The sequence below is a fragment of the Chiloscyllium punctatum genome, chromosome 1 (assembly GCF_047496795.1).
Source record: "Chiloscyllium punctatum isolate Juve2018m chromosome 1, sChiPun1.3, whole genome shotgun sequence".
NCBI lineage: Eukaryota > Metazoa > Chordata > Chondrichthyes > Orectolobiformes > Hemiscylliidae > Chiloscyllium > Chiloscyllium punctatum.
In genome coordinates this window covers 158,832,450-158,860,143 of record NC_092739.1, presented here as the reverse complement: position 1 = coordinate 158,860,143, position 27,694 = coordinate 158,832,450, and positions in this window count along the sequence as shown.

Here is a 27,694-nt window from a genome sequence, read left to right as displayed (position 1 = left end):
TTAAATGGTTGGGAGACTGTTCTGAGGCTGGGAGACTGTGCTGAGGCTGGGAGACTGTTCTGAGGCTGGGAGACTGTACTGAGGTTGGGCGACTGTGCTGAGGCTGGGAGACTGTACTGAGGCTGGGAGACTGTACTGAGGCTGGGAGACTGTGCTGAGGCGGGGAGTGTACACTGAGTCTGGACAACTGTACTGAGGCTGGGAGTCTGCACTGAGGCTGGGAGACTGTACGGAGGCTGGGAGTCTGAACTGAGGCTGGAAGTCTGTACTGAGGCTGGGAGTGTATACTGAGGCTGGACAACTGTACTGAGGCTGGGAGTCTGCGCTGTGGCTGGGAGACTGTACTGAGGCTGGGAGTCTGAACTGAGGCTGGGAGTTCATCCTGAGACCGTAATCTTTAAATAGGCTTGGAGACTGTGCTGAGGCTGGGAGATTGTGCTGAGGGTGGGAGACTGTACTGAGGCTGGGAGTCTGTACTGAGGCGGGGAGTCTGTACTGCGACTGGGAGACTATGCTGAGGCTGTGAACATGTGCTGAGGGTGGGAGTCTGTACTGAGGCGGGGAGTCTGTACTGCGACTGGGAGACTATGCTGAGGCTGTGAACATGTGCTGAAGGTGGGAGTCTGTTCTGAGGCGGGGAGTCTGTACTGAGGCTGGGAGACTGTACTGAGACTGAGAGACAGTACTGAGGCTGGGAATCTATGCTGAGGGTGGGAAACTGAACGGAGGCTGGAAGACTGCACTGTGGCTGGGAGCATGTACTGAGGCTGGAAGTCTGTGCTGACGCTGAGAGACTGTACAGAGGCTGGGAGTCTACACTGTGGCTGGGAGTCTGTGCTGAGGTTACGAGTCTGTGCTGAGGCTGGGAGTCTGTACTGCGACTGGGAGACTGTGCTGAGGCTGGGAGTCTGAACTGAGGTTGGAAGTCTGTACTGAGGCTGAGAGTGTATATTGAGGCTGGATGACAGTACTGAGGCTAGGGGTCTGCGCTGAGGCTGGGAGTCTGTACTGAGGCTGGGAGTCTGTGGTGAGGCTGTGAGTCGGTACTGAGATTGGGAGACTGAACTGAGGCTGGGAGACTGTACTGAGGCTGGGAGTCTGCGCTGAGGCTGGGAGTCTGTACTGAGTCTGGGAGTCTGTGCTGAGGCTGTGAGTCAGTACTGAGGTTGGGAGACTGAACTGAGGCTGGGAGACTGTACTGAATGTGGGAGCATGTGCTGAGGCTGGGAATCTGTACTGAGGCAGAGAGTCTGTACTGAGACTTGGAGACTATGCTAATGCTGGGAGACGGCACTGAGGCTGCGAGTCTGTGCTGAGGCTGGGAGTCTGTACTGCGACTGGGAGACTATGCTGAGGCTGTGAACATGTGCTGAAGGTGGGAGTCTGTTCTGAGGCGGGGAGTCTGTACTGAGGCTGGGAGACTGTACTGAGACTGAGAGACAGTACTGAGGCTGGGAATCTATGCTGAGTGTGGGAAACTGAACGGAGGCTGGAAGACTGCACTGTGGCTGGGAGCATGTCCTGAGGCTGGAAGTCTGTGCTGACGCTGAGAGACTGTACAGAGGTTGGGAGTCTATACTGTGGCTGGGAGTCTGTGCTGGGCTAGGAGACTATGCTGAGGCTGGGAGTCTGAACTGAGGTTGGAAGTCTGTACTGAGGCTGAGAGTGTATACTGAGGCTGGATGACTGTACTGAGGCTGAGGGTCTGCGCTGAGGCTGGGAGTCTGTACTGAGGCTGGGAGTCTGTGCTGAGGCTGTGAGTCGGTACTGAGGTTGGGAGACTGAACTGAGGCTGGGAGACACTACTGAGGCTGGGAGTCTGCGCTGATGCTGTGAGTCTGTACTGAGGCTGGGAGTCTGTGCTGAGGCTGTGAGTCAGTATTGAGATTGGGAGACTGAACTGAGGCTGGGAGACTGTACTGAAGGTGGGAGCATGTGCTGAGGCTGGGAATCTGTACTGAGGCGGAGAGTCTGTACTGAGACTTGGAGACTATGCTAAGGCTGGGAGACGGCACTGAGGCTACGAGTCTGTACTGCGACTGGGAGACTGTACTGAGGCTTGGAGTCTGTGGTGAGGCTGTGAGTCGGTACTGAGGTTGGGAGACTGAACTGAGGCTGGGAGACTGTACTGAGGCTGGGAGTCTGTACTGAAGCTGGTAGTCTGTACTGAGGCTGGGAGACTGAACTTAGGCTAGGAGACTGTACTGAGGCTGGGAGTCTGTACTGAGGCGGGGCGTGTGTACTGAGACGTGGAGACTATGATAAGGCTGGGAGTCTGCACTGAGGCTGGGAGTCTGTGCTGCGACTGGGAGACTGTGCTGAGGCTGGAAGACTGTGCTGAGGCTGGAAGACTGTGCTGAGGCTGGAAGACTGTGCTGAGGCTGTGAGACTGTACTGAGGCTGGGAGTCTGTGCTGAGGCTGGGAGACTGTATTGAGGCTGGGAGTCTGAATTGAGGCTGGAAGGCCGTACTGAGGCTGGGAGACTGTATTGAGGCTGGGAGTCTGAATTGAGGCAGGAAGTCCGTACTGAGGCTGGGAGTTGGCAATGAGGCTGGCAGTTCATCCTGTGACCGTAATCTTTAAATGGTTGGGAGACTGTTCTGAGGCTGGGAGACTGTGCTGAGGCTGGGAGACTGTTCTGAGGCTGGGAGACTGTACTGAGGTTGGGCGACTGTGCTGAGGCTGGGAGACTGTGCTGAGGCTGGGAGACTGTTCTGAGGCTGGGAGACTGTACTGAGGTTGGGCGACTGTGCTGAGGCTGGGAGACTGTACTGAGGCTGGGAGACTGTACTGAGGCTGGGAGACTGTGCTGAGGCGGGGAGTGTACACTGAGTCTGGACAACTGTACTGAGGCTGGGAGTCTGCACTGAGGCTGGGAGACTGTACGGAGGCTGGGAGTCTGAACTGAGGCTGGAAGTCTGTACTGAGGCTGGGAGTGTATACTGAGGCTGGACAACTGTACTGAGGCTGGGAGTCTGCGCTGTGGCTGGGAGACTGTACTGAGGCTGGGAGTCTGAACTGAGGCTGGGAGTTCATCCTGAGACCGTAATCTTTAAATAGGCTTGGAGACTGTGCTGAGGCTGGGAGATTGTGCTGAGGGTGGGAGACTGTACTGAGGCTGGGAGTCTGTACTGAGGCGGGGAGTCTGTACTGCGACTGGGAGACTATGCTGAGGCTGTGAACATGTGCTGAGGGTGGGAGTCTGTACTGAGGCGGGGAGTCTGTACTGCGACTGGGAGACTATGCTGAGGCTGTGAACATGTGCTGAAGGTGGGAGTCTGTTCTGAGGCGGGGAGTCTGTACTGAGGCTGGGAGACTGTACTGAGACTGAGAGACAGTACTGAGGCTGGGAATCTATGCTGAGGGTGGGAAACTGAACGGAGGCTGGAAGACTGCACTGTGGCTGGGAGCATGTACTGAGGCTGGAAGTCTGTGCTGACGCTGAGAGACTGTACAGAGGCTGGGAGTCTACACTGTGGCTGGGAGTCTGTGCTGAGGTTACGAGTCTGTGCTGAGGCTGGGAGTCTGTACTGCGACTGGGAGACTGTGCTGAGGCTGGGAGTCTGAACTGAGGTTGGAAGTCTGTACTGAGGCTGAGAGTGTATATTGAGGCTGGATGACAGTACTGAGGCTGGGGGTCTGCGCTGAGGCTGGGAGTCTGTACTGAGGCTGGGAGTCTGTGGTGAGGCTGTGAGTCGGTACTGAGATTGGGAGACTGAACTGAGGCTGGGAGACTGTACTGAGGCTGGGAGTCTGCGCTGAGGCTGGGAGTCTGTACTGAGTCTGGGAGTCTGTGCTGAGGCTGTGAGTCAGTACTGAGATTGGGAGACTGAACTGAGGCTGGGAGACTGTACTGAATGTGGGAGCATGTGCTGAGGCTGGGAATCTGTACTGAGGCAGAGAGTCTGTACTGAGACTTGGAGACTATGCTAATGCTGGGAGACGGCACTGAGGCTGCGAGTCTGTGCTGAGGCTGGGAGTCTGTACTGCGACTGGGAGACTATGCTGAGGCTGTGAACATGTGCTGAAGGTGGGAGTCTGTTCTGAGGCGGGGAGTCTGTACTGAGGCTGGGAGACTGTACTGAGACTGAGAGACAGTACTGAGGCTGGGAATCTATGCTGAGTGTGGGAAACTGAACGGAGGCTGGAAGACTGCACTGTGGCTGGGAGCATGTCCTGAGGCTGGAAGTCTGTGCTGACGCTGAGAGACTGTACAGAGGCTGGGAGTCTATACTGTGGCTGGGAGTCTGTGCTGAGGCTAGGAGACTATGCTGAGGCTGGGAGTCTGAACTGAGGTTGGACGTCTGTACTGAGGCTGAGAGTGTATACTGAGGCTGGATGACTGTACTGAGGCTGAGGGTCTGCGCTGAGGCTGGGAGTCTGTACTGAGGCTGGGAGTCTGTGCTGAGGCTGTGAGTCGGTACTGAGGTTGGGAGACTGAACTGAGGCTGGGAGACTGTACTGAGGCTGGGAGTCTGTGCTGAGGCTGTGAGTCAGTATTGAGATTGGGAGACTGAACTGAGGCTGGGAGACTGTACTGAAGGTGGGAGCATGTGCTGAGGCTGGGAATCTGTACTGAGGCGGAGAGTCTGTACTGAGACTTGGAGACTATGCTAAGGCTGGGAGACGGCACTGAGGCTACGAGTCTGTACTGCGACTGGGAGACTGTACTGAGGCTGGGAGTCTGTACTGAGGCTTGGAGGCTGTGGTGAGGCTGTGAGTCGGTACTGAGGATGGGAGACTGAACTGAGGCTGGGAGACTGTACTGAGGCTGGGAGTCTGCGCTGAGGCTGGGAGTCTGTACTGAGTCTGGGAGTCTGTGCTGAGGCTGTGAGTCAGTACTGAGATTGGGAGACTGAACTGAGGCTGGGAGACTGTACTGAGGCGGCGAGTCTGTACTGAGACTGGGAGACTATGCTGAGGCTGGGAGCATGTGCTGAGGCGGGGAGTCTGTACTGAGGCTGGGAGACAGCACTGAGGCTGGGAGACAGCACTGAGCCTGGGAGACTGCACTGAGCCTGGGAGCCTGTGCTGAGGCTGGGAGACTGCACTGAGGCTGGGAGAATATGCTGAGGCTGGATGCATGTGCTGAGGCTGGGAGTCTGTACTGAGGCTGGGAGACAGCACTGAGGCTGGGAGTCTGTACTGAGGCGGGGAGACAGCACTGAGGCTGGGAGTCTGTACTGAGGCTGGGAGACAGCACTGAGGCTGGGAGTCTGTACTGAGGCGGGGAGTCTGTACTGAGGCTGGGAGACAGCACTGAGGCTGGTAGTCTGCACTGACGTTGGGAGTGTGTACTGAGGCGGGGAGTCTGTACTGAGACTGGGAGAGTATGCTCAGGCTGGGAGCATGTGCTGAGGCTGGGATTCTGTACTGATGCAGAGAGTCTGTACTGAGGCTGGGAGACCGCACTGAGGCTGGGAGTCTGTGCTGAGGCTGGGAGACTGCACTGAGGCTGGAAGATTGTGCTGAGGCTGGAAGACTATACTGTGGCTGGGAGACTGTACTGAGGCTGGGAGTCTGTGCTGAGGCTGGGAGACTGCACTGAGGCTGGAAGATTGTGCTGAGGCTGGAAGACTATACTGTGGCTGGGAGACTGTACTGAGGCTGGGAGCATGTGCTGAGGCTGGGCGTCTGTACTGAGGCGGGGAGTCTGCGCTGAGGCTTGGAGACTGCACTGAGGCTGGAAGACTGTACTGAGGCTGGAAGTATGTACTCACGATGGGATTTGGCAATGAGGCTGGCGGTTCATCCTGAGACCGTAATCTTTAAAGAGGCTGGGAGACTGTGCCGAGGCTGGGAGTGTATACTGAGGCTGGACAACTGTACTGAGGCTGGGAGTCTGGACTGAGGCTGGAAGTCTGTACTGAGGCTGGGAGACTGTGCTGAGGCTGAGAGACTGTACTGAGGCTGGGAGACTGTGCTGAGGCTGAGAGACTGTACTGAGGCTGGGAGACTGTGCTGAGGCTGTGAACATGTGCTGAGGCTGGGAGTCTGTACTGAGGCTGGAAGACTGCACTGAGGCTGGGAGACTGCTGAGGCTGGATGACTGTGCTGAGGCTGAGAGACTGTACTGAGGTTGGGAGACTGTACTGAGGCTGTGAACATGTGCTGAGGCTGGGAGTCTGTACTGAGGCTGGGAGTCTGTGCTGAGGCTGGGAGACTGTACTGAGGCTGGGAGTCTGGACTGAGGCTGGAAGTCTGTGCTGAGGCTGGGAGTTGGCAATGAGGCTGGCAGTTCATCCTGAGACCGCAATCTTTAAAGAGGCTGGGAGACTGTGCAGAGGCTGGGAGTCTGTACTGAGGCAGGGAGACTATTCTGAGGCTGGGAGCATGTGCTGAGGCTGGGAGTCTGTACTGAAGCTGGTAGTCTGTACTGAGGGTGGGAGACTGAACTGAGGCTGGGAGACTGTACTGAGGCTGGGAGACTGTGCTGAGGCTGGGAGTCTGTACTGAGGGTGGGAGACTGAACTGAGGCTGGAAGACAGTACTGAGGCTGGGAGACTGTGCTGAGGCTGGGAGACAGCACTGAGGCTGGGAGTCTGTACTGAGGCGGGGAGTCTGTACTGAGAGTGGAAGACTATGCTGAGGCTGGAAGCATGTGCTGAGGCTGGGAGTCTGTACTGAGGCTGGGAGTCTGTGCTGAGGCTGGGAGTCTGTGCTGAGGCTGGGAGTCTGTGCTGTGGCCGGGAATCTATACTGAGGCTGGGAGTCTGTACTGAGGCTGTGAGACAGCACTGAATCTGGGAGGCTGTACTGAGACTGGGAGTCTGTGCTGAGGCTGGCAGTCTGTACTGAGGCGGGGAGTCTGTACTGAGGCTAGGAGTCTGTGCTGAGGCTGGAAGACTGTACAGTAGCTGGGAGCCTGTACTGAGGCTGGAAGACTGTGCTGAGGCTGAGAGACTGTACTGATGCTGGGAGACTGTGCTGAGGCTGGGGGTCTGTACTGAGACCTGGAGACTATGCTAAGGCTGGGAGACTGTACTGAGGCTGGGAGTCTGTACTGAGGCTGAGAGACTGCACTCAGGCTGGGAGACTGTGCTCAGGCTGGAAGACTGTGCTGAGGCTGAGAGACTGTACTGAGGCTGGGAGACTGTGCTGAGGCTGGGAGTCTGTACTGAGGCTAGGAGTCTGTGCTGAGGCTGGAACCCTGTACTGAGGCTGGGAGTGTACACTGAGGCTGGACAACTCTACTGAGGCAGGGAGTCTGCGCTGAGGCTGGGAGTCTGCACTGAAGCTGGAAGATTGTGCTGAGGCTGGAAGATTGTACTGTTGCTGGGAGCCTGTACTGAGGCTGGGAGTCTATGCTGAGGCTGTGAGTTGGTACTGAGGCTGGGAGACTGAACTGAGGCTGGGAGACAGGACTGAGGCTGGGAGTTTGTACTTAGGCTGGACAACTGTACTGAGGCTGGGAGTCTGCACTGAAGCTGGAAGATTGTGCTGAGGCTGGAAGATTGTACTGTTGCTGGGAGCCTGTACTGAGGCTGGGAGTCTATGCTGAGGCTGTGAGTTGGTACTGAGGCTGGGAGACTGAACTGAGGCTGGGAGACAGGACTGAGGCTGGGAGTTTGTACTTAGGCTGGACAACTGTACTGAGGTTGGGAGTCTGCGCTGAAGCTGGGAGTCTGTACTGAGGCTGGGAGTTGGCAATGAGGCTGGCAGTTCATCCTGAGACCATAATCTTTAAAGAGGTTGGGAGACTGTGCTGATGCTGGGAGACTGTTCTGAGGCTTGGAGACTGTACTGAGGCTGGGAGTCTGTACTGAGGCGGGTAGTCTGTACTGAGACTGGGAGACTACGCTAAGGCTGGGAGACTGCACTGAGGCTGGGAGACTGTGCTGAGGCTGGCAGTCTGTACTGAGGCGGGGAGTCTGTACTGAGGCTGGGAGTCTCTGCTGAGACTGGGAGACTGCACTGAGGCTGGAAGATTGTGCTGAGGCTGGAAGACTGTACTGTGGCGGGGAGTCTGTACTGAGGCTGGGAGACAGCACTGAGGCTGGGAGACGATGCTGAGGCTGGGAGACTGCACTGAGGCTGGGGGTTTGTGCTGAGGGAGGGAGACTGCACTGAGGCTGGAAGACCACTGTGGCTGGGAGCCTGTACTGAGGCTAGAAGACTGTGCTGAGGCTGAGAGACTGTGCTGAGGCTGGGAGGATGTGCTGAGGCTGTGAGTCGGTACTGAGGCTGGGAGACTGAACTGAGCCTGGGAGTCTGTGCTGAAGCTGGGAGACTGCCCTGAGGCTGGAAGACTGTAAATAGACAGGGAGACTGTACTGAGGCCAGGAGTCTGTACTGAGGCCGGGAGTCTGTACTGAGGCTGGGAGTTCTGTGCTGAGGGTGGGAATCTATACTGAGGCTGGTAGTCTGTACTGAGGCTGTGTGTCTGTGCTGAGGCTGGGAGACTGCACTGAGGCTGGAAGATTGTGCTCAGGTTAGAAGACTGTACTGTGGCTGGGAGCCTGTACTGAGACTGGAAGACTGTGCTGAGGCTGGGAGTCTGTACTGCGGCTCGGAATTGGCAATGAGGCTGGCAGTTCATCCTGAGATCGGGAATCTTTAAAGAGGCTGGGAGACTGTGCTGAGGCTGGAAGACTCTACTGAGGCTGGGAGTCTGTGCTGAGGCTGGGATTCTATACTGAGGCTGGGAGTCTGTACTGAGTCTGTGAGTCTGTACTGAGGCTGGGAGACTGCACTCAGGCTGGGAGGCTGTACTGAGGCTGTGAGTCTGTACTGTGGCCTGGTGACTCAACTGAGGCTGGGAGACTGTACTGAGGCCGGGAGACTGTGCTGAGGCTGGGAGCATGTGCTGAGGCTGGGAGTCTGTACTGAGGCGGGGAGTCTGTACTGAGACTGGGAGGCTATGCTGAGGCTGGGATTCTATACTGAGGCTGGAAGACTGTGCTGAGGCTGGGAGACTGTACTGAGGCTGGGAGACTGTAAATAGACAGGGAGACTGTACTGAGGCCAGGAGTCTGTACTGAGGCCGGGAGTCTGTACTGAGGCTGGGAGTTCTGTGCTGAGGGTGGGAATCTATACTGAGGCTGGTAGTCTGTACTGAGGCTGTGTGTCTGTGCTAAGGCTGGGAGACTGCACTGAGGCTGGGAGACTGTGCTGAGGCTGGGAGGCTGTACTGTGGCTGGAAGCATGTACTGAGGCTGGGAGACTGTGCTGAGGCTGGGAGTCTATACTGAGGGTGGACAACTGTGCTGAGGCTGGAAGTCTGCACTGAGGCTGAGAGTCTGCGCTGAGGCTGGGAGACTGTAAATAGACAGGGAGACTGTACTGAGGCTGTGAGTCTGTGCTGAGGGTGTGAATCTATACTGAGGCTGGTAGTCTGTGCTGAGGCTGGGAGACTGAACTGAGGCTGGGAGTCTGTACTGAGGCGGGTAGTCTGTACTGAGACTGGGAGACTACGCTAAGGCTGGGAGACTGCACTGAGGCTGGGAGACTGTGCTGAGGCTGGCAGTCTGTACTGAGGCGGGGAGTCTGTACTGAGGCTGGGAGTCTCTGCTGAGACTGGGAGACTGCACTGAGGCTGGAAGATTGTGCTGAGGCTGGAAGACTGTACTGTGGCGGGGAGTCTGTACTGAGGCTGGGAGACAGCACTGAGGCTGGGAGACGATGCTGAGGCTGGGAGACTGCACTGAGGCTGGGGGTTTGTGCTGAGGGAGGGAGACTGCACTGAGGCTGGAAGACCACTGTGGCTGGGAGCCTGTACTGAGGCTAGAAGACTGTGCTGAGGCTGAGAGACTGTGCTGAGGCTGGGAGGATGTGCTGAGGCTGTGAGTCGGTACTGAGGCTGGGAGACTGAACTGAGCCTGGGAGTCTGTGCTGAAGCTGGGAGACTGCCCTGAGGCTGGAAGACTGTAAATAGACAGGGAGACTGTACTGAGGCCAGGAGTCTGTACTGAGGCCGGGAGTCTGTACTGAGGCTGGGAGTTCTGTGCTGAGGGTGGGAATCTATACTGAGGCTGGTAGTCTGTACTGAGGCTGTGTGTCTGTGCTGAGGCTGGGAGACTGCACTGAGGCTGGGAGACTGTGCTGAGGCTGGGAGGCTGTACTGTGGCTGGAAGCATGTACTGAGGCTGGGAGACTGTGCTGAGGCTGGGAGTCTATACTGAGGGTGGACAACTGTGCTGAGGCTGGAAGTCTGCACTGAGGCTGAGAGTCTGCGCTGAGGCTGGGAGACTGTAAATAGACAGGGAGACTGTACTGAGGCTGTGAGTCTGTGCTGAGGGTGTGAATCTATACTGAGGCTGGTAGTCTGTGCTGAGGCTGGGAGACTGAACTGAGGCTGGGGGGCTGTACTGAGGCTGGGGGGCTGTACTGAGGCTGGGAGACTGTGCTGAGGCTGGGAGTCTGTACTGAGGCTGGAAGTTGGCAATGAGGCTGGCAGTTCATCTTTAAAGAGTCTGAGAGACTGCACTGAGGTTGGGAGGCTGTACTGAGACTGGGAGTCCGTGCTGAGGCTGTGAGTCTGTACTTAGGCTGGAAGTCTGTACTGAGCTGGGAGTCTGTGCTGTGGCTGGGACACTGTGTTGAGGCTGGGAGTCCGTACTGAGGCTGGGAGATTGTACTGCGGCTGGGTGTCTGTCCTGAGGCTGGGAGTCTGTAATTAGGCTGGGAGTCTGTGCTGAGGCTGGGAGTCTGTACTGAGGCTGGGCGTCTTTACTGAGGCTGGGAGTCTATGCTGAGGCTGGGAGACTATACTGATGCTGGGAGACTGTGCTGAGGCTTGGAGACTGTACTGAGCTGGAAGACTGTGCTGAGGCTGTGAGTCTCTGCTGAGGCTGGGAGACTCTACTGAGGCTGGGAGACTGTACTGAGGCTGGGAGACTGTACTGAGCTGGAAGACTGTGCTGAGGCTGGGTGTCTGTATTGAGGCTGGGAGACTGTACTGAGGCTGGAGACTGTACTGATGCTGGGAGGCTGTGCTGAGGCTGGGTGTCTGTATTGAGGCTGGGAGACTGTACTGAGGCTGGATACTGTACTGAGGCTGGGAGACTGTACTGAGGCTGGAGACTGTACTGATGCTGGGAGGCTGTGCTGAGGCTGGGAGGCTGTGCTGTGGTTGGGAGACTGTTCTGGGGCTGGGAAACTCTCCTGAGGCTGGGAGACTGTACTGACTTCACTTTGGAAACAAGGACGGGAGAAAGAAGAAAAGATCAAAAAACAAGAAAAGAGAAAAAGAAGGTAAAGAAACAGACGGTGTCACTCAGCTCCAACAAAGGAGTCCTATACTACTGCCATCTTGGACACGAGGTCAGAGATGAGTTTGCAAGCTAGCCTGTGTACATCAAACATAAAAGAACAAAAGCAGTGTAGTATGATTTTGAAGAAGATGATTTGGAAACAAATTCCAATACTCACTGTTCAACTGGAAGAATTACACCACAAGGTTTCATGTTTTAAACAAAGGTGTTTGCTGTATAAGAATGAAACAAGTCTGACTTAGTAATGTTATATTTCACAAGCGCTTATGTTTTAAGAACATCCCAATGGGTCATTCCCTACTCTATTACATTTATATTTAAGAATTCATTCCAGGATCTTGAGGGCTCCTTCACATGAGCCAAGGTGTGCCACAGCACTTAGGAATTCACTACATTCTCCAAAGTCTAAGATTAATTGGGGGCCTTCTACTCGCATCCGGGTGAATATCCCCTTCAACACCTGACAATCTGGGCATCACTGTCTCCTTGCTTAGTGATCCATCGCTCTTGGCAGCTGTCTATTTCTGTTCTAGCTGAGCCAGCTCCAGCATTAGAAACTGCCTGAACTGCTGTGCTCTTCCAGCACCACTAATCCAGAATTGTGGCCTTCATCAGTCAGGACATTGAGCATTGAAGTTTGGAAGTTATGTTGCAGTTGATGAGTCTGCACTTGGTGTATTATGCTCGGCTTTGGTTACCTTGCTACAAGAAGGATGTTATTAAAGAGTGCAGAAGACATTCACAAGGATGTTGACAGGACAGCATGGCTTTGTGCATGGGAAATCATGTCTCACAAACTTGATTGAGTTTTTTGAAGAAGAGCAAAGAGGATTGATGTGGGTAGAACAGTGGACGTGATCTAAACGGACTTCAGTAAGGTGTTCGACAAGGTTCCCCATGGGAGACTGATTAGCAAGGTTAGATCTCATGGAATACAGGGAGAACTAGCCATTTGAATACAGAACTGGCTCAAAGGTAGAAGACAGAGGGTGGTGGTGGAGGGTTGTTTTTCAGACTGGAGGCCTGTGACCAGTGGAGTGCCACAAGGATTGGTGCTGGGTCCACTACTTTTCATCATTTATACAAATGATTTGGGTGTTAGGAGGTATAGTTAGTAAGTTTGGAGATGGCATTAAAATTGGAGGTGTAGTAGACAGTGAAGAGGGTTACCTCAGCTTACAACAGGATCTTGATCAGATGAGCCAATGAGCTGATGGGGGCCAGATGGAGTTCAATTGAGATAAATGTAAGATGCTGCATTTTGGAAAAGCAAATCAGAGTAGACTTACACACTTAACGGTAAGGGCCTGGGGAGTCTTACTGAACAAAGAGACTTTGGAGTGCAGGTTCATAGTTCCTTGAAAGTGGAGTTGCGGGTAGACAGGATAGTGAAAAAGGTGTTTGGTATGCTTTCCTTTATTGGTCAGCATATTGAGTACAGGAGTTGGGAGGTCATGTTGCGGCTGTACAGGTCATTGGTTAGGCCACTTTTGCAGTATTGTGTCCTATTCTGGTCTCCTTCCAATTGGAAGAATGTTATGAAACTTGGAAGGGTTCAGAAAAGATTTACAAGGATGTTGCCAGGGTTGGAGGATCTGAGCTATAGCGAGAGGCTGAATAGGCTGGGGCTGTTTTCCCTGGAGCATTGGAGGCTGATGAATGACAGTATAGAGGTTTATAAAATCGTGAGGGGTATGGATTCAGTAAATAGACAAGGTATTTTCCCAGGAGTGGGAGAGTCCAGAACTAGAGGGCAGAGTTTGAGGGTGAGAGCGGAAAAATTTAAAAGAGACCTAAGGGCAGCTTTCTCAAACAGACGGTGGTGTGGGTATGGAATGTGCTGCCAGTGGAAGTGGTGGAGGCTGGTACAATTACAGCATTTAAAAGGCATCTGGATGGGTATATGAATAGGAAGTGTTTAGAGAGATATGGGTAAAGTGCTGGCAAATGGGACTAGATTAGGTTTGGATATCTGGTCGACATGGACAAGTTGGACCGAAGGGTCTGTTTCCATGCTGTATATCTCCATGACTCCATGACTAAATAGTCTGGGTTATAGGGAGAGGTTGGACAAGCTAGGACATTTTATTTTAGAGTGTAGGAGACTCAGGGAGGATCTTATAGAAGTGTATAAGATCATGAGAGGCATGGATATGGTGAATGAACTCAGTCTTTTTCCCATGGTTGGGGAATCTAGAACTGGAGGGCATCAGTTTAAAGTTAGAAGGGAAAGAAAAAAAGGGAACCTGAGGGGCAACGTTTTTACACAGAGGATGGTACATACATGGAATGAGATGCCAGCGGAAGTGGTTGAAGCGGGTATATTAACAACATTTAATAGGCATTTGGACAAATACATGGTTAGGAAAGGTTTAGAAGGGTTTGGGCCAAGTGCAGGGAAATGGGATTAACGTGGATGGACATTTTGGTCGGCATGGGGTGAAGGGCTTGTCTCCGTGCTGTAGGACTCTATGACTCTCTGACTGTAAGGTGACAATGGCAATAGCTGGGCAATTGCTGTCCAAAAGAATGAAGCAGAGGTTTTGATTTTAAGTTATTGAAATTAAGTAGGTGAGTTGGCTCTTGTGGTGGTTTCCCTCCCTCTGTTTCTGCGTGTCATCTCAGATCAGAAATGCTTCCAGTGTCATTCTCTGTTGAGTGTTGTCATGAGGTTTGTAAGCTCATTGTTAACAATCAGCAGAATTTGTTTCACTTGAAGTTTTTTGGGTTGCCAGAATGTTTTTATGTCTTGCTTTATCTCGAAGTCATGACATCCTAACTTCTCACAATTGGCACCATTTCAAAATAATGTCGCTAACCACTGCTCAGTAAGTTATCACAGGGACTCACCAATTTCACCACACTCCTCCCCTTACTGTGACAAGGTTCGCCCCTTTTTATTTGTCATGAGATGTTGACCTCAGTATCTAGTGACTGGCCTTCCTTAATTGTCCAGCAAACAGGTTAAGAATCAACCACGTTGCTGTAGGTCCGGAATCACATGTAGGCCAGACCAGGATCAGGATGATAGCTTCCTTCCCCCCAGACCTACAATTCTATGGATCTGGAGTCATGTCCCTTTCCCCATAGGACATTTGTGAGCAAGGTGAGTTTTTATGACAATCAACAATCGTTAAATTTATTGTATCTTCTCCAGTAATAGTTGATTTCATGTAAAAGTGGGCCCCCTTATTTTAGGCCAAACAATGTGGAATTTTCCGTATATCTCATGTAAAACTCAGTGCTAGTTCCTCACAGTTAGCAGATCAACATTTATGAGTCACTCTGCTGGTCATCATGTCCCGCTCCAGTATTCCAGTCCGCTGGCTGTTGTGCTCCACTCTAGGTTTTCAGAATTACCGTAATTCTTCTTTTTCTCTTTACTCATTTAGAGATCAGTTGGGCTTCTGCTAATGACATGCCATGAATTTTGATGGGCATGAATTTAAGCCCCCTCAAAAGCGATATCCATCAAATAGTCGACCCCATAAATTTAACCTTAAAAAGTAGTGAAAAAAATTGACTATTACTTCAGTATATACGGTAGATTGAATTGTCATGTGTACTCAAGTACAGAAATCCAGGTGTACCGTGAAAAGTGTACAGTGTTGCCACACAATGCACCATCTCAGGTACAAAGATATCTAGATGTAAAAACTTAGGTACACCGGAGGGTCAGTGTGGACGTGTTGGGATGAATGGCCTGTTTCCACACTGTAGGGATTCTATGATGATTCAAGTCTCACCCACCAACAGAAACAACTTGCCTGCCTCGATCTTAACCATCCTTTTCATAATATTATATGTTTTTCTAAGATCCCCTCTCATTCTTCTAAATTCTAGTGAGTACAGTCCCAGGCGACTCAACCTCTCCTCATTGGGTTACCCTCCCATCTCTGAAATCAACCTGGTGAACCTCCTCTGTACCACCTCCAAAGCCACTATGTCCTTCCTCAAGTAAGGAGACCAGAATTGCACACAATACTCCAGGTATGGCCTCACCAATGTACTCTCCTGATATGTACGGGTCATTCTGTTATGAAGCACATTTCGTTAACACGAATTCGCCATAATGTGATTGACGAATTGGGGGCATTGTTTCTAAAGCGTACACTTTTAAAATGTGTGTTGGCTGTAATGCAATTACATCACCAATACTTTAAGCGCTGTTTCTAAAGCGTGATTTTTCTATCATGCAGGGTTGTGCAAGAACACAACCATCATGTTATCGAAGAATTACCTGTATCTCAAAGACGGTGGGCAGGCATTGGAAAATCAGGGAATAATCCATAGGGCACAGAATTCCCAATTGCTAACCTACTACCTCACAGTTCCAGTTCCATCCTCAGCTGACTGTCTGTGTGGAGTTTGCACATCTTCCCTGTGTCTGCGTGGGTTTGCTCCGGGTGCTCTGGTTTCCTTCCAGAGTCCAAAGGTGTGCAGGTTAGGTGGATTGGCCATGTGGAATTGGCCACACTGTCCAGGGGTGTGTAGATTAGGTGGGTTACCCAAATTTCTCTATTTAGAAATGCAGGGGATCAGGGATTGGACAGGATGCCCTTTGGAAGGGTGGTGTGAGATCGATGGGTCAAATGTCCTGCTTCCACACTGTAGGGCTTCTATTCTATGAGCTACTGAGGTGGCCAATCCAGCTGATTTTCTGCTCATTGACCACCATACCCAGGGTGTTGATATAAATCAGTGACAAAAATAGGAATTGCTGGAAAAGCTCAGCAGATCTGGCAGCATCTATGGAGAGAAATCAGAGTTAACATTTCGTGGTTGAGGGATCCTTCCTCAGAACTGGGTGTTCCCAGTTACTACCACATGGGAAGGACGCGCTTTGAGCAGAGTCCTTGGAGTAAAGCATGGGATATTTCCTTGGACACTTTTAGATGGAGTTTGGTCCATGGAAACAAAGCCAACGATTGATGTGGCCACAGGCTTAAGAAAGAATGCTGGCAAATGGATATTTTTTTCCCTATCTCATTGTGTAGCAAGTGAGAGGACGAGTTCAGCTCAACACCTCGGGCAGAAAAATATTTTCAAACAATTGGTGTACTCATTTCCCTTCGAAAGAAATCCAATTAAGCCTGCCTTCGTGTCCCGCTTCCCCAGACAGAAGCCGAGTAAATAATCAAAGGGGGAGGGGGTCGATTAAAGAGTAAAACTTTTTTTTTATTAGACTCTTCTGCTTAGAAAATTAGATCCATTTAGAGCAAAAATAATGTGATGGAAACATCTTGGGACTTTAGATTCTTGCTTCCTTCTCACAGCTGTCAATTGTCTCAGAAACAAAGCTCCATGGAAATAATTTACATCTAATCTGAGAGACTCATTAAAAGCAGAATATAATGTTAAGTTTGATTTAAGTTTGACTGTCATACATTGCTTGGAAGCTGGAACAGGCACCATATGTCCAAATATGGAATCTCAGGGATTCAAGGCAAAGGAAGCCATTTGACCCTTAGAGTCTGTCCTAGCTTCGAACTCACCATTTCACCTCACTCCCTGCCCTTTCCTCACAGGCCTGTAAAATTTGCTTCTTTTCCATCATTTAATCATTCATGTTTGAAAATCTCCACATGGCTAAAGACCCACCCCCCACCCCCCCCCACCCCCATCCCCCCACCCCATCAGCATTAGCAAGAGGCAATGGTCTCATGGGATTACAGCTAGACTGCGAATCTGGGGATCAAGATAATTTTTTGGGGATTCAGGTTCAAATCCTGCCATACCAGATGGTGAAATTTGAATTCAATAAAGAAAAAGTCTGGAATTAAGAGTCTAATAGAGAGTCTGTTGTCAATTGTTGGGAAAAAAAAACATCAAATTCATTGATATCCTTTGTGGAATGAAACTGCCATCTTTACCTGGTCTGGCCTACATGTGACTCCAGACCTGCAGCAATGTGGTTGACTTTTAATTGCCCTCTGGACAATTAGGGATGAGTAATAAATGCTAGCTTAGCTAGCGACACCCTCATCCCGTGAATGTATAAAGAGAAATCCTAGCAAAAGTGGAAGAACAATGCTGCAGAGGCTCGAAGTCTGGAACAAAGTCATCAACCTGAAATGTTAATTCAGTTTCTCTCTCCACAAGTATGACATGACTGCTGTGCATTCCTTGTATATTTTTTGTTTACATTTCGATGGTCTTGGTATCTTTCCTGAAATATGGTATTGAGAACTCATCACAATACTCCTGCTGAGTCTTAATCAGTTGTTTCAATAATTCCTAATCTGTAGTAATTTGTTTTGGTTTCCTGATTGCAGCAAAACATCCCAGGCCCTGTTGGTCTGAATGATGTAGGAGTGATTTCACGGTTTATTAATCCAGTACAGGCAAATGCTCTGGGAGCATAGGTTCAAATGTCACTGTGGTAGCTGGTGAAATGTGAAATTTGATAAACTCTGAATTTAGACCAGAAGTCTGCTCTACCATTCAGTGAGACCATGGCTGATCTGACAAAACTCAACTCCCCTTTCTTGTCTTTTCCCCATATTCCTTAATTCCCGATTGATTAGAAAGTTTACTGTGACTTGAAAGCTAGCCCTAAAGATGACTATGTAACCATTGACATAAAAACCCTTTTGCTTCACTTATGTCTCAGCAAAAAACAATCTAACTTTGTGCAAAAACAATCTAATTATTGAAACAACTGATTAAGACTCAGCAGGAGTATTGTGATGAGTTCTCAATACCATATTTTAGGAAAGACGTCAAGACCATGGAGAGATTTATACCGAAAAATGAAACAAAAAATATACAAGATATGCGCAGCAGGTCATGTCGTACCTGTGGAGAGAGAAACTGAGTTAATGTTCAAGACTTCCAGAATCAGCAGCATTTTTCTTTATACAAGAAACTATTGCTTCAAGCTAAAGACATTTGGAGTGGGGAAGAGGCGTTGTATTAAAGACTTATACATTCATGGTTAAATATGAACCGTTAAAGGGCATAAAGGGAGTGGACAGAAATGTAGAGTAACTTACGGGCAGTGAGTTCGATTCCCACCACCATCTAGATGATCCTTTTTCCCTCATATCCCTTTTCCTGCCCCTTATTTTGAATACATTCCCCTTGGTCGTTGATACCTTCAGCAAGGGGAAATTTACTTTTTGTCTACTGTAGCTATTCTCTTCATAATTTCATGCATCTCAATCATGTCCCCCCTCAATCTTATGAAATCAACCCTGTCTGTCCAATCTTTCTTCATAACTAAAACTCTCCAGCCCAGACAACGTTGTGGTAAATCTCCTCTGTACCCCCTCCAGTGCCAGAGGTCACTCAACACGAGATTACAATTCAACATGTTTATTTGAAATCACAAGCTTTCAGGTGAAGTCTTAATGAAGGAGCAGAGCTCCAAAAGCTTGTGATTTCAAATAAACCTGTTGGACTATAAGCTGGTGTCATGTGACCTCTGACTTTGTCCACCCCAGTCCAATACTGGCACCTCCAGGTCATGGCCACACTCTTCAGTGTATTCGCATCCCTCCTATAATATGGATATCAGAATTGCAAACACAACAATGATGTTTAATAAAACGCACTATCAAGTGGGTAACTCACATTATGACAGGGTTCTCAGTTTGTACCTATTCTTATGCCCTGGAAGGATTGTGAAATGATTGCATCATTGATTCCGAGAGAGTATCCCATTAGTGTTATTATAATACTCTCCTATACATCTTCAAAGTAGGATGTTTAGATTAGATTACTTACAGTGTGGAAACAGGCCCTTCGGCCCAACAAGTCCACACCGACCCGCCTAAGCGCAACCCACCCAGACCCATTCCCCTCCACCTACACTACGGGCAATTTAACTTGGCCAATTCACCTAACCTGCACATTTTTGGACTGTGGGAGGAAACCCACGCAGACACGGGGAGAACGTGCAAACTCTACACAGAGAGTCGCCTGAGGTGGGAATTGAACCCGGGTCTCTGGCGCTGTGAGGCAGCAGTGCTAACCACTGTGCCACTGTGCCGCATGATGTGTATTCATATATAAATCTTTGGTCATCTTCCAGACTTGTTTTCAATTGTTTCTCCCCTTGTGATTTCCTCCAGGCACTGGGCCCCACAGAAAATGACCGACAGCTTTCAGAAGAGAGCCAGACAGCCCTCTGTTAAGTAAGGGGCCACATACTTGTTAATATAGATGTGAGGAGTTGAACTGAAGAGGTTTATTTTCAGTGGATCCACCATCAACCCACTTTGGAAGCTTGGAAACAAATTTCCTGTAAGAATTTAGAGTCTCATCAAGCCATTCATTTCTGGGAGGGGTTTATGTAGAAGTTCTGCTTAATTGGCATTCTGCACCTTCCTGCTTACTCAGCCCTTGTGCTGGAAATTGAGGGATAGTAGGTAAGTGAGAATCATAAGAACCACAAAATATAGGAACACAATTAGGCCATTCAGCCCACTGAGTCTGCCCTGCATTCGATCATGGCTGATATATTTCTCAAACTCATTCTCCCTCCTTCTCCCTGTAACCCTTGGCGATCACTGAATGGGATTACGACTGGACTGTGAATCTAGAGATCCAGCTAATGTTCTGGGGATCCATGCTCCAAATCCTGCCACGGTAGATGGTGGAATTTAAATTTCATCTTTAAAAACTCTGGAATTAAGAGTCTGATGGAGAGTCCATTGTCAACGGAAAAACCCATCTTGTTCACTAATGTCCTTTAGGGAAGGAAACTGCCATCCTTACCCAGTCTGGCCTACATGTGACTTCAGACCCACTATAATATGATTGACTCTTAATTGCCCTCTGGGCAATTAGGGATGGGTAATGAATGCTAGCTTAGCTTATGCCCTCATCCCCTGAATGCATTAAAACAAAGTGAAAGGAAAATGCTGCAGATGTTGACAGTCTGGAACAAAGTCATCGACCTGAAAAGCTAACTCCACAGATACAACATGACCTGTTGTGCATTTCCTGTTTTGCTTTTGTTTTTTTTTAGGTGTAAATCTCTCGACAGTCTTGACATCTTTTCTAAAACATGGTACTGAGAATTCATCACAATACTCCTGCTGAGTCCTAATCAGTTGTTTCAATTATTTTTAATTTTGTAGTAACTCCTTACAAATCAAGAGGCTACCTATCTCTATCTGACTGAAGAGATTCCTCCTCACCTCAGTTCTAAAGGGTCATCTCTTCACTCCATCCATGCCTTCCCAAATTCTGTAAATTTCAAGAAGGAAGGGTCACTGGACTTGAAGCGTTAACTCTGCTTTCTCTCTCCACAAATGCTGCCAGACCTGCTGGGTTTCTCCAGCTTCTTGCTTCTGTGTTCCTATGTATTGTTCCTTTTACTCACAGCCTCTTAGTGCAAGGCCTTGTGGCATTGTCAAGAATGAAGCCTAGACACAAGAGAAACTCTCTACTTGGTGTAGCAACTTTAAGCAACAAAAACGTTTTAGTTTCTTCCGAGTTGAATGCAGCTGATTCCTTCACACCCCATATGGACCATTGATGCAACGTAAGCTGTTAAAATGTTATTTACCAGATGTTTCACACCACTTAGATTAAGGATGCAAATGCAGTTCATATGGCGTCACTCTGCAGTTGAGGGACAGGGTTGTAATGCCTACTAACGGGAGAGTTGGAGGAGGGAAAACGAGAAGGACTAGTAGAGAAAAGGGAATGCTGGCTGTCAGCTTAAGGGAGATTCACTGATGATTGGTCAAGGAATGGGAAAACGTGAGACAGAAAGAAAGGACACTATACAAGGGAGAGAAAGGGGGAAAGACAGAAGAAGAAGAAAGGAACAAAATTAAGGAGAAAGAAAGAAGCATATTAGATTGTAGTACTGTAGGAGATGGCTCAGTGACAGTGTGCATAGTACATTCCAAAAAGATGGAGTGATAATAACCAGGTACAGGTCGTTTGGCTATAACACGATAGTTGTGTTCCTCTGCATCCTGGCGCTGTAGAAAATCACTCTGTAAAAGATGGCTAATAGAAAATGACCATACCTCTTCAGTAGAAAGTTTGCAGTATTCAGTGTCCACAATTCATCAATTGCCAATAGTTATAGCCAATAGCTGATGAAATGCGCATTAAAGCAGAAAGACTTGTAACCTGTTTTACTGAGTTATAAATATTGGCCAGGATACCAGGACAGATTGCTTATCTTCAAACTAGTACTATCAGATTAATGAAGTTCATCTAAGTGGACAGACAGGGCTTCATTTTAATATGACACCCAGATAGCTCTGGGTCCAACAGTGCAGCATTCCCTCACCATCAGGAGGACCCTGGAATGCATGAGACTCTGAAAGGTTGTTCTTGGGGTTGGAAGGTCTTGTCAATAGTCTTTGACCTCCTGGAGTTGAGGGTGGAGCTCAATCAGGATTATCCTCTCCTCTCTCCACTAAAGGTGGATTAGGATTAGTCATAATCCAGTTTTGTGCAGCTATCCCTTATTGAGGCACTAACTGAGAACAATCCCATGTATAGCACAGATCATTATCCTGACTCATATGTGCCCTTCATCCAAAAGCACTGAAACACTAAGGTCCCACAGTTAGGGGCAATTAGGGATGGGCAATAAATGTGGCCCTACCAGTGATGCCCTTGTTCTGTGAATGAATAAAGAAAGAAATATTACTTGGTTTAATCACTTTGAGGGTTTGCTGTCCATAAATTTGGCTATATTTTTGTATTTCCTACATTACAACAATGACTAAACTTCAAGAGTGGTGTGGAGAATTTTGAAGTTTCCAGTGGATGCAAAAGGCAAGACATCAAGGCCCATTTGTTCTTGTTATTGTAAGGTAAATGTGTGTCAGAGGTACAGAAATTAGACCTGCAGCAGACAGAGACACAGCAGGAATTGTAATCTACACATGAGTTAGCAGACAGATAGACTCAGCAGATATATGGGAATGCTCCCCTCCTAGCCACATACCATCCTGGCTTGGAAATATATGGTGTCGTGGGTCAAAATCCTGGAGCAGCAGCGGTTCAAGAAGGCAGCTCACTACCACCTTCTCAAGGGTAACTAGTGATGGGCAATAAATGGTGACCTAGCCAGCGATGCCCACATCCCATGAGTGAATTTTTAAAAATCAAGAGAAAGCCACGTTTAACCTCATCACTTAGAGCTCTGAAACAGGAAGAGGTTTTGTTCTCTAATATCCTTCTATTTGGCTCAAAACGATAAAAAATTACCTCTCACAAAGCTTCGAGCGATGAAGCCTCTTTATATGATACATAATTTACAATGGCAGAATATAAGACGGTGCAATCTGACAAGCATGTTTCCCATTAGTATCAGACTGATAGACTTTTATAATGGCATTTCCTTGTCAGAATGAATAAAGAACACTTTGAAACACTCAAGCAGTGCCCTCTCAGATTAAGCTAAAAGTGTTTAACACTTGCATGACTGATGTAAGAGATCAGTAGAAAGAAAAGGTCCTTCAGACAACGGAATACTAATCTATTCACACTTTATATGGCATCTAACCCCCACCCCCACCCCCCGATCCCCACATTCATTTGTTTGACAGACAATCATTAACCTCCCTGACCTCACTTTACACCTAAACTAAAAATAATCAGTGCTGATCAGAAACCTAGAACCCAAAATCTCATTCTGGCTGATTTCTTACATTGTTGCTGTCGTCAGAGGATTGGCGGTTCCCATCCTAAGGGTTAGATCAGAGTGGTGCTGGAAAAGCACTGCAGGTCAGGCAGCATCCGAGGAGCAGGAAAATCAACGTTTTAGGCAAAAGCTCTTCATCAGGTTCAAACCTTCATCAGAGGTTTGAACATAAAGCTTGCACTAATACTCTCATTGCAGTATTGAGAGAGCGCTGTCCTGAAGGCAGTACAGCCTTTCAGATACACTGGATCCAATCTCCATTCTCAGACAGATGTATGTTATTACTAAGCACATTTTTAAATAAAAAATGTTTATTTATCCCTCAGCCAACATCACTTATTGACAACAAAAAAAAACAAAGAGCTGTGATGCTGGAGATCTGAAATAAAACCAGAAATTGCTGGTGGGACTCATTGGGTCTGGCAGCAACTATGGAAAGAAAGCAGAATTAATGTTTTGAGTCCAATGACCCTTCCTCAGAACAGTTCTGCAGAAGGGTTGTTGAACTTAAAACGTTAACTGGGCTTTCTCATCACAGATGCCTCCAGACTTGTCAAGTTTCTCCAGCAATTTCTGACTTTGTTTCATCACTTCGAGACAAATTATGTGCCATTATTAAATTGCTGCTCGGAGGAACCTATTGTGAACGGCATTTCTTAGAGCCATAGTGTCATGCAGCATGGACACAGACCCTTTGGCCCAATGGGTCCACTCCGACCATGTTCCCAAAGTAAATTAGTCCCGCCTGCCTGCGCCTGACCCATATCTCTCCAAAGATTTGCTATTTATGTACTTATCTAAATGTCTTTTAAACATTGTAACGATACCTGTATTCACTTTCTCAGGAAGCTAATTCCACATGTGAATTAGCTTCCTGAGAAGCTATTACACTCTCTGCTTTTTTAAAATCTTTCCCCTCTCACCTTAAAAGTAAGTCCCCTTCATTAGATCCCCTACAGTATGGAAGCAGGCTATTTGGTGCAACAAGTCCACACCAACCCTCCAAAGAGTAACCCACCCAGACCTATCCCCTACCCTATGCACAATTTAGATTAGATTACTTACAGTGTGGAAACAGGCCCTTCGGCCTAACAAGTCCACACCGACCCTCCAAAGAGCAACGCACCCAGACCCATTCCCCTACATTTATCCCTTCACCAAATACTATGGGCAATTTAGCATGACCAATTCACCTAGCCTGCACATCTTTGGACTGAGCACCTGGAGGAAACCCACGCAGACACGGGGAGAATGTGCAAACTCCACACCGGCAGTTGCCGGAGGCGGGAATTGAATCCGGGTCTTTGGCACTGTGAGGCAGCAGTGCTAACTACTGTGCCACTATGCCGCCCTTTTAGCATGGCCAATTAACCTAAAATGCACATCTTTGGATTGTGGGAGGAAACCAGAGCACCCGGAGGAAACCCACGCAGACACGGGGAGATTGTGCAAATTCCAGAGAGCTGCCTGAGGCTGGTATCAAACCCATGCCCCTGTGAGGCAGCAGTGCTAACCACTGACATCTCTTATTTTGAGCTCACCCACTGTAGAGAAAAGACCTTTGGCATTCACCTTATCTATAGCCCTCATGAGTTAATAAACGTCTCTAAGGTCACCAATCAACATCTTTTTCCAATGAGAAAACTCCCAGCCTTTTCAGCTGCTCTTTATATCTCAAATGCTCCATTTCTGGCTAAATCTTGGTAAATCTTTTTCTGAACCCTCTCCAGTTTAATAATATCCTTCCGATGTTCCAACATTTCAAAGGTTTGAAGAGAAGGGCTTTGGGTTAACCTGAGGCTGGTAGAGAGACTATACAAGGTCAGAACCTTTATTTTATGTCCTGTAATTTGTTCTGGATTGCTACGTTACCTGGAAAAAAAGTTGCTTGATTTGGTATTGAAGTGTGCATTGTAACTGCTGTAGCTTAGATTTTACTTATATTCAGTCCATTTATCAGAATTAGGCATGCAGCTATTGGCCCTAAGATACCTGGGTTACAACAAAGAAAGTCATCTGAAGATGTTACAGAGGAATAATCAAAGAAAATGGACATCAGATCAAAGATAAAAACACTGGGAATAATAAAAAGATTCTGCTCTATATCTTTATTCCTTCCTGGGGAATGCTGGTTAACCTAGCAGATATTGTCTATCCCTATGTGTCCTTCAAAAGGTTACTTTCTTGATTTACTTCGGTCTTTATGGTATCATTACAGCCATAGTGCTGTCAGGGAGGGAATCCCAGGATTTTGATGCAGTAACAGTGAAGGGAGAATGATATATTTCCAGGTCAGGGTTTACAGGGGTTGGTGTTCCTGGCATCTGCTGCCTTTTTACATTGAGGAAATAGACGTCATGGACTTGGAAGGTTCTGCTTGAAGGGGTTTTGGTGAGTTCACTCACTTTTGCTATTGAGTAGGCAATGGAGGGAGTGAATAGAATCTCTACAGTGCAGAAAGAGGCCTTTCAGCTCGTCAGGTCTGCACCAACCCTCCAAAGAGCATTCTACCCAAACCCATTCCCTCACCTATCCCAGCAACCCTGCAAATGCCAAGGTCAATCCACTTCGCCTACATATCCCTGGACACTATAGGCAATTTAGCCATGGCCAATCCACCTGACCTGCATTTCTTTGCACTGTGGGAGGAAATCCATGCAGACATGGGGAGAATGTACAAACTCCATACAATCACCTGAGACTGGAATTGAACCAAAGTTCCTGTTACTTTGAGGCAGCAGTGCTAACCATTGAACCACCATGTCACCCTTAAGAACATTAAGTGATGGACGGTGTGCCAATTAAGTGGCTACTTGAGTGTCATTGTAGATGCACCTATCCAGGCAAGTGGAAATAATGCGTCACATTCCTGACTTGTAGATAGTGAACACACACTGGGGAGTCAGAAATCAGAACACTTTGCTTCTGATTGGATGTAGCACCTTTTAGATGTCATAAAACATTTTAACATAGTGCTTTCAAACTGTAGTCACCGTTGTTACTGTAACAAACATGGCAGCCAATTTGGACTGCCCAAAGAACAACCTGACAATGGCCAGATAATCCATTTTAGCGGTGTTGATTAAGGCAAAAGTATGATCCAGAACATGATGGATAATTCAACTGCACCTCAAAATGGTCATTGAGATCATGTACTGTCAATTTGAGAGAGTGGATGGAACCTTAGTATAAAAATTTGGCATGACAGTGAATACCTTTGCCAATTTTCATAGGTGCGCCATCGAGAGCCTGTCTGGATGTATCACTGGAGCAGGAGAATTGACGTTTCGGGCATGAGCCCTTCTTCGGCCTCATGCCCGAAACGTCGATTGTCCTGCTCCTTGGTTGCTGCCTGACCTGCTGCGCTTTTCCAGCAACACATTTTCAGCTCTGATCTCCAGCATCTGCAGTCTTCACTTTCTCCAGCATGTATCAGTACCTGGTATGGCAACTATACCATTCAAGATCGGAGATGGTTACAGAGAGTCGTGAAGTCGGCCCGGCCAATCACAAAGGCCAACTCCCATCTATAGAATCCACCTACCAGGCCCACTGTCAAGGAAAGGCCGCCAACATTCTCAAAGATCCATCCCACCCTGGCAATGTTTTTCTACAACCTCAATCATCGAGGAGAAGGTACAGAAGCCTGAACACATGAACCAACCGGTTTTGTAACATTTTCTACCCTACTGTTGTTAGAATACTGAATGGACTCACAAACTCTTAACATTTGCATGTACCTGTGTTTTTGTTTATGCCGTTGTTTATCTATTACTTACTATCTATGCCAGTTAACTATGTGATCTGCCTGTATTGGGGGAGATCTGCCATCAGGGAGATTTAAACAACCTGGATGATTTTGGGATAGTGTAAGGGGATGAGCTGAGAATAGTTCACAGGTCAGTGCAATATCAAGGGCTGAAGGGCCTGTTCTGCGCTGTATTGTTCTATGTTCTATGTTCTATTGCTCGCAAGACAAAGCTTTTCACTGTGCCTCGGTACATGTGACAATAAATTCAATTCAAAACTCATCCAAAAGTCAGCACCAGCTGCAGGGTAGCTTTGTGTCATGGTGTATGAGGAAGTCAGCTTGGATTTGACCTTGGTTTGGAAGGAAACTTGAACCTACGAACCAAAAGGCAAATACACTACTAACAGAAACATAGCTGACTCTTGTATGCCACACAGGCTGGAACCTTTTCGACAAATGAGTATTAACAGGTCAAGCAGGGCCTGGGTTGTAGTTGCCAATTGTCTGGCCTTTTTCTGTGGCTATGTTTGTGAGAGGGAGCGTGCAGTGTCCACCAACATCCTTGATGCTTTTAAGAGAAAAGCGAGCATCACAGGGGCTGGAGTGCCTTATCTCCCTTTTCGGCTCCAAAACTAGAGGGCATGGATTTAAGATGAGAGCGGAAAGATTTAAAAGAGACCTGGGAGGCAACCTTTTCACACAGAGGGTGGTGCATGTATGGAACGAGCTGCCAGAGGAAGTGGTAGAAGCGAGTACAATAAAAGAGAGGTAGGATAGGGGAGATTTAGAGGGATATGAACTGTGGGAAGCTAGGGAAGTGATTGCTGGGCCACTTGCTGAGATATTTGTATCATTGATAGTCACAGGTGAGGTGCCAAAGGACTGGAGGTTGGCAAACGTGGTGCCACACTTTAAGAAGGGTAGTAAGGACAAGCCTGGGAACTATAGACCAGTGAGCCTGACGTCGGTGGTGGGCAAGTTGTTGGAAGGAATCAAGAGGGACAGGTTGTACATGTATTTGGAAAGGCAAGGACTGATTCAGGATAGTCAACATGGCTTTGTGCATGGGAAATCATGTCTCACAAACTTGATTGAGTTGTTGAAGA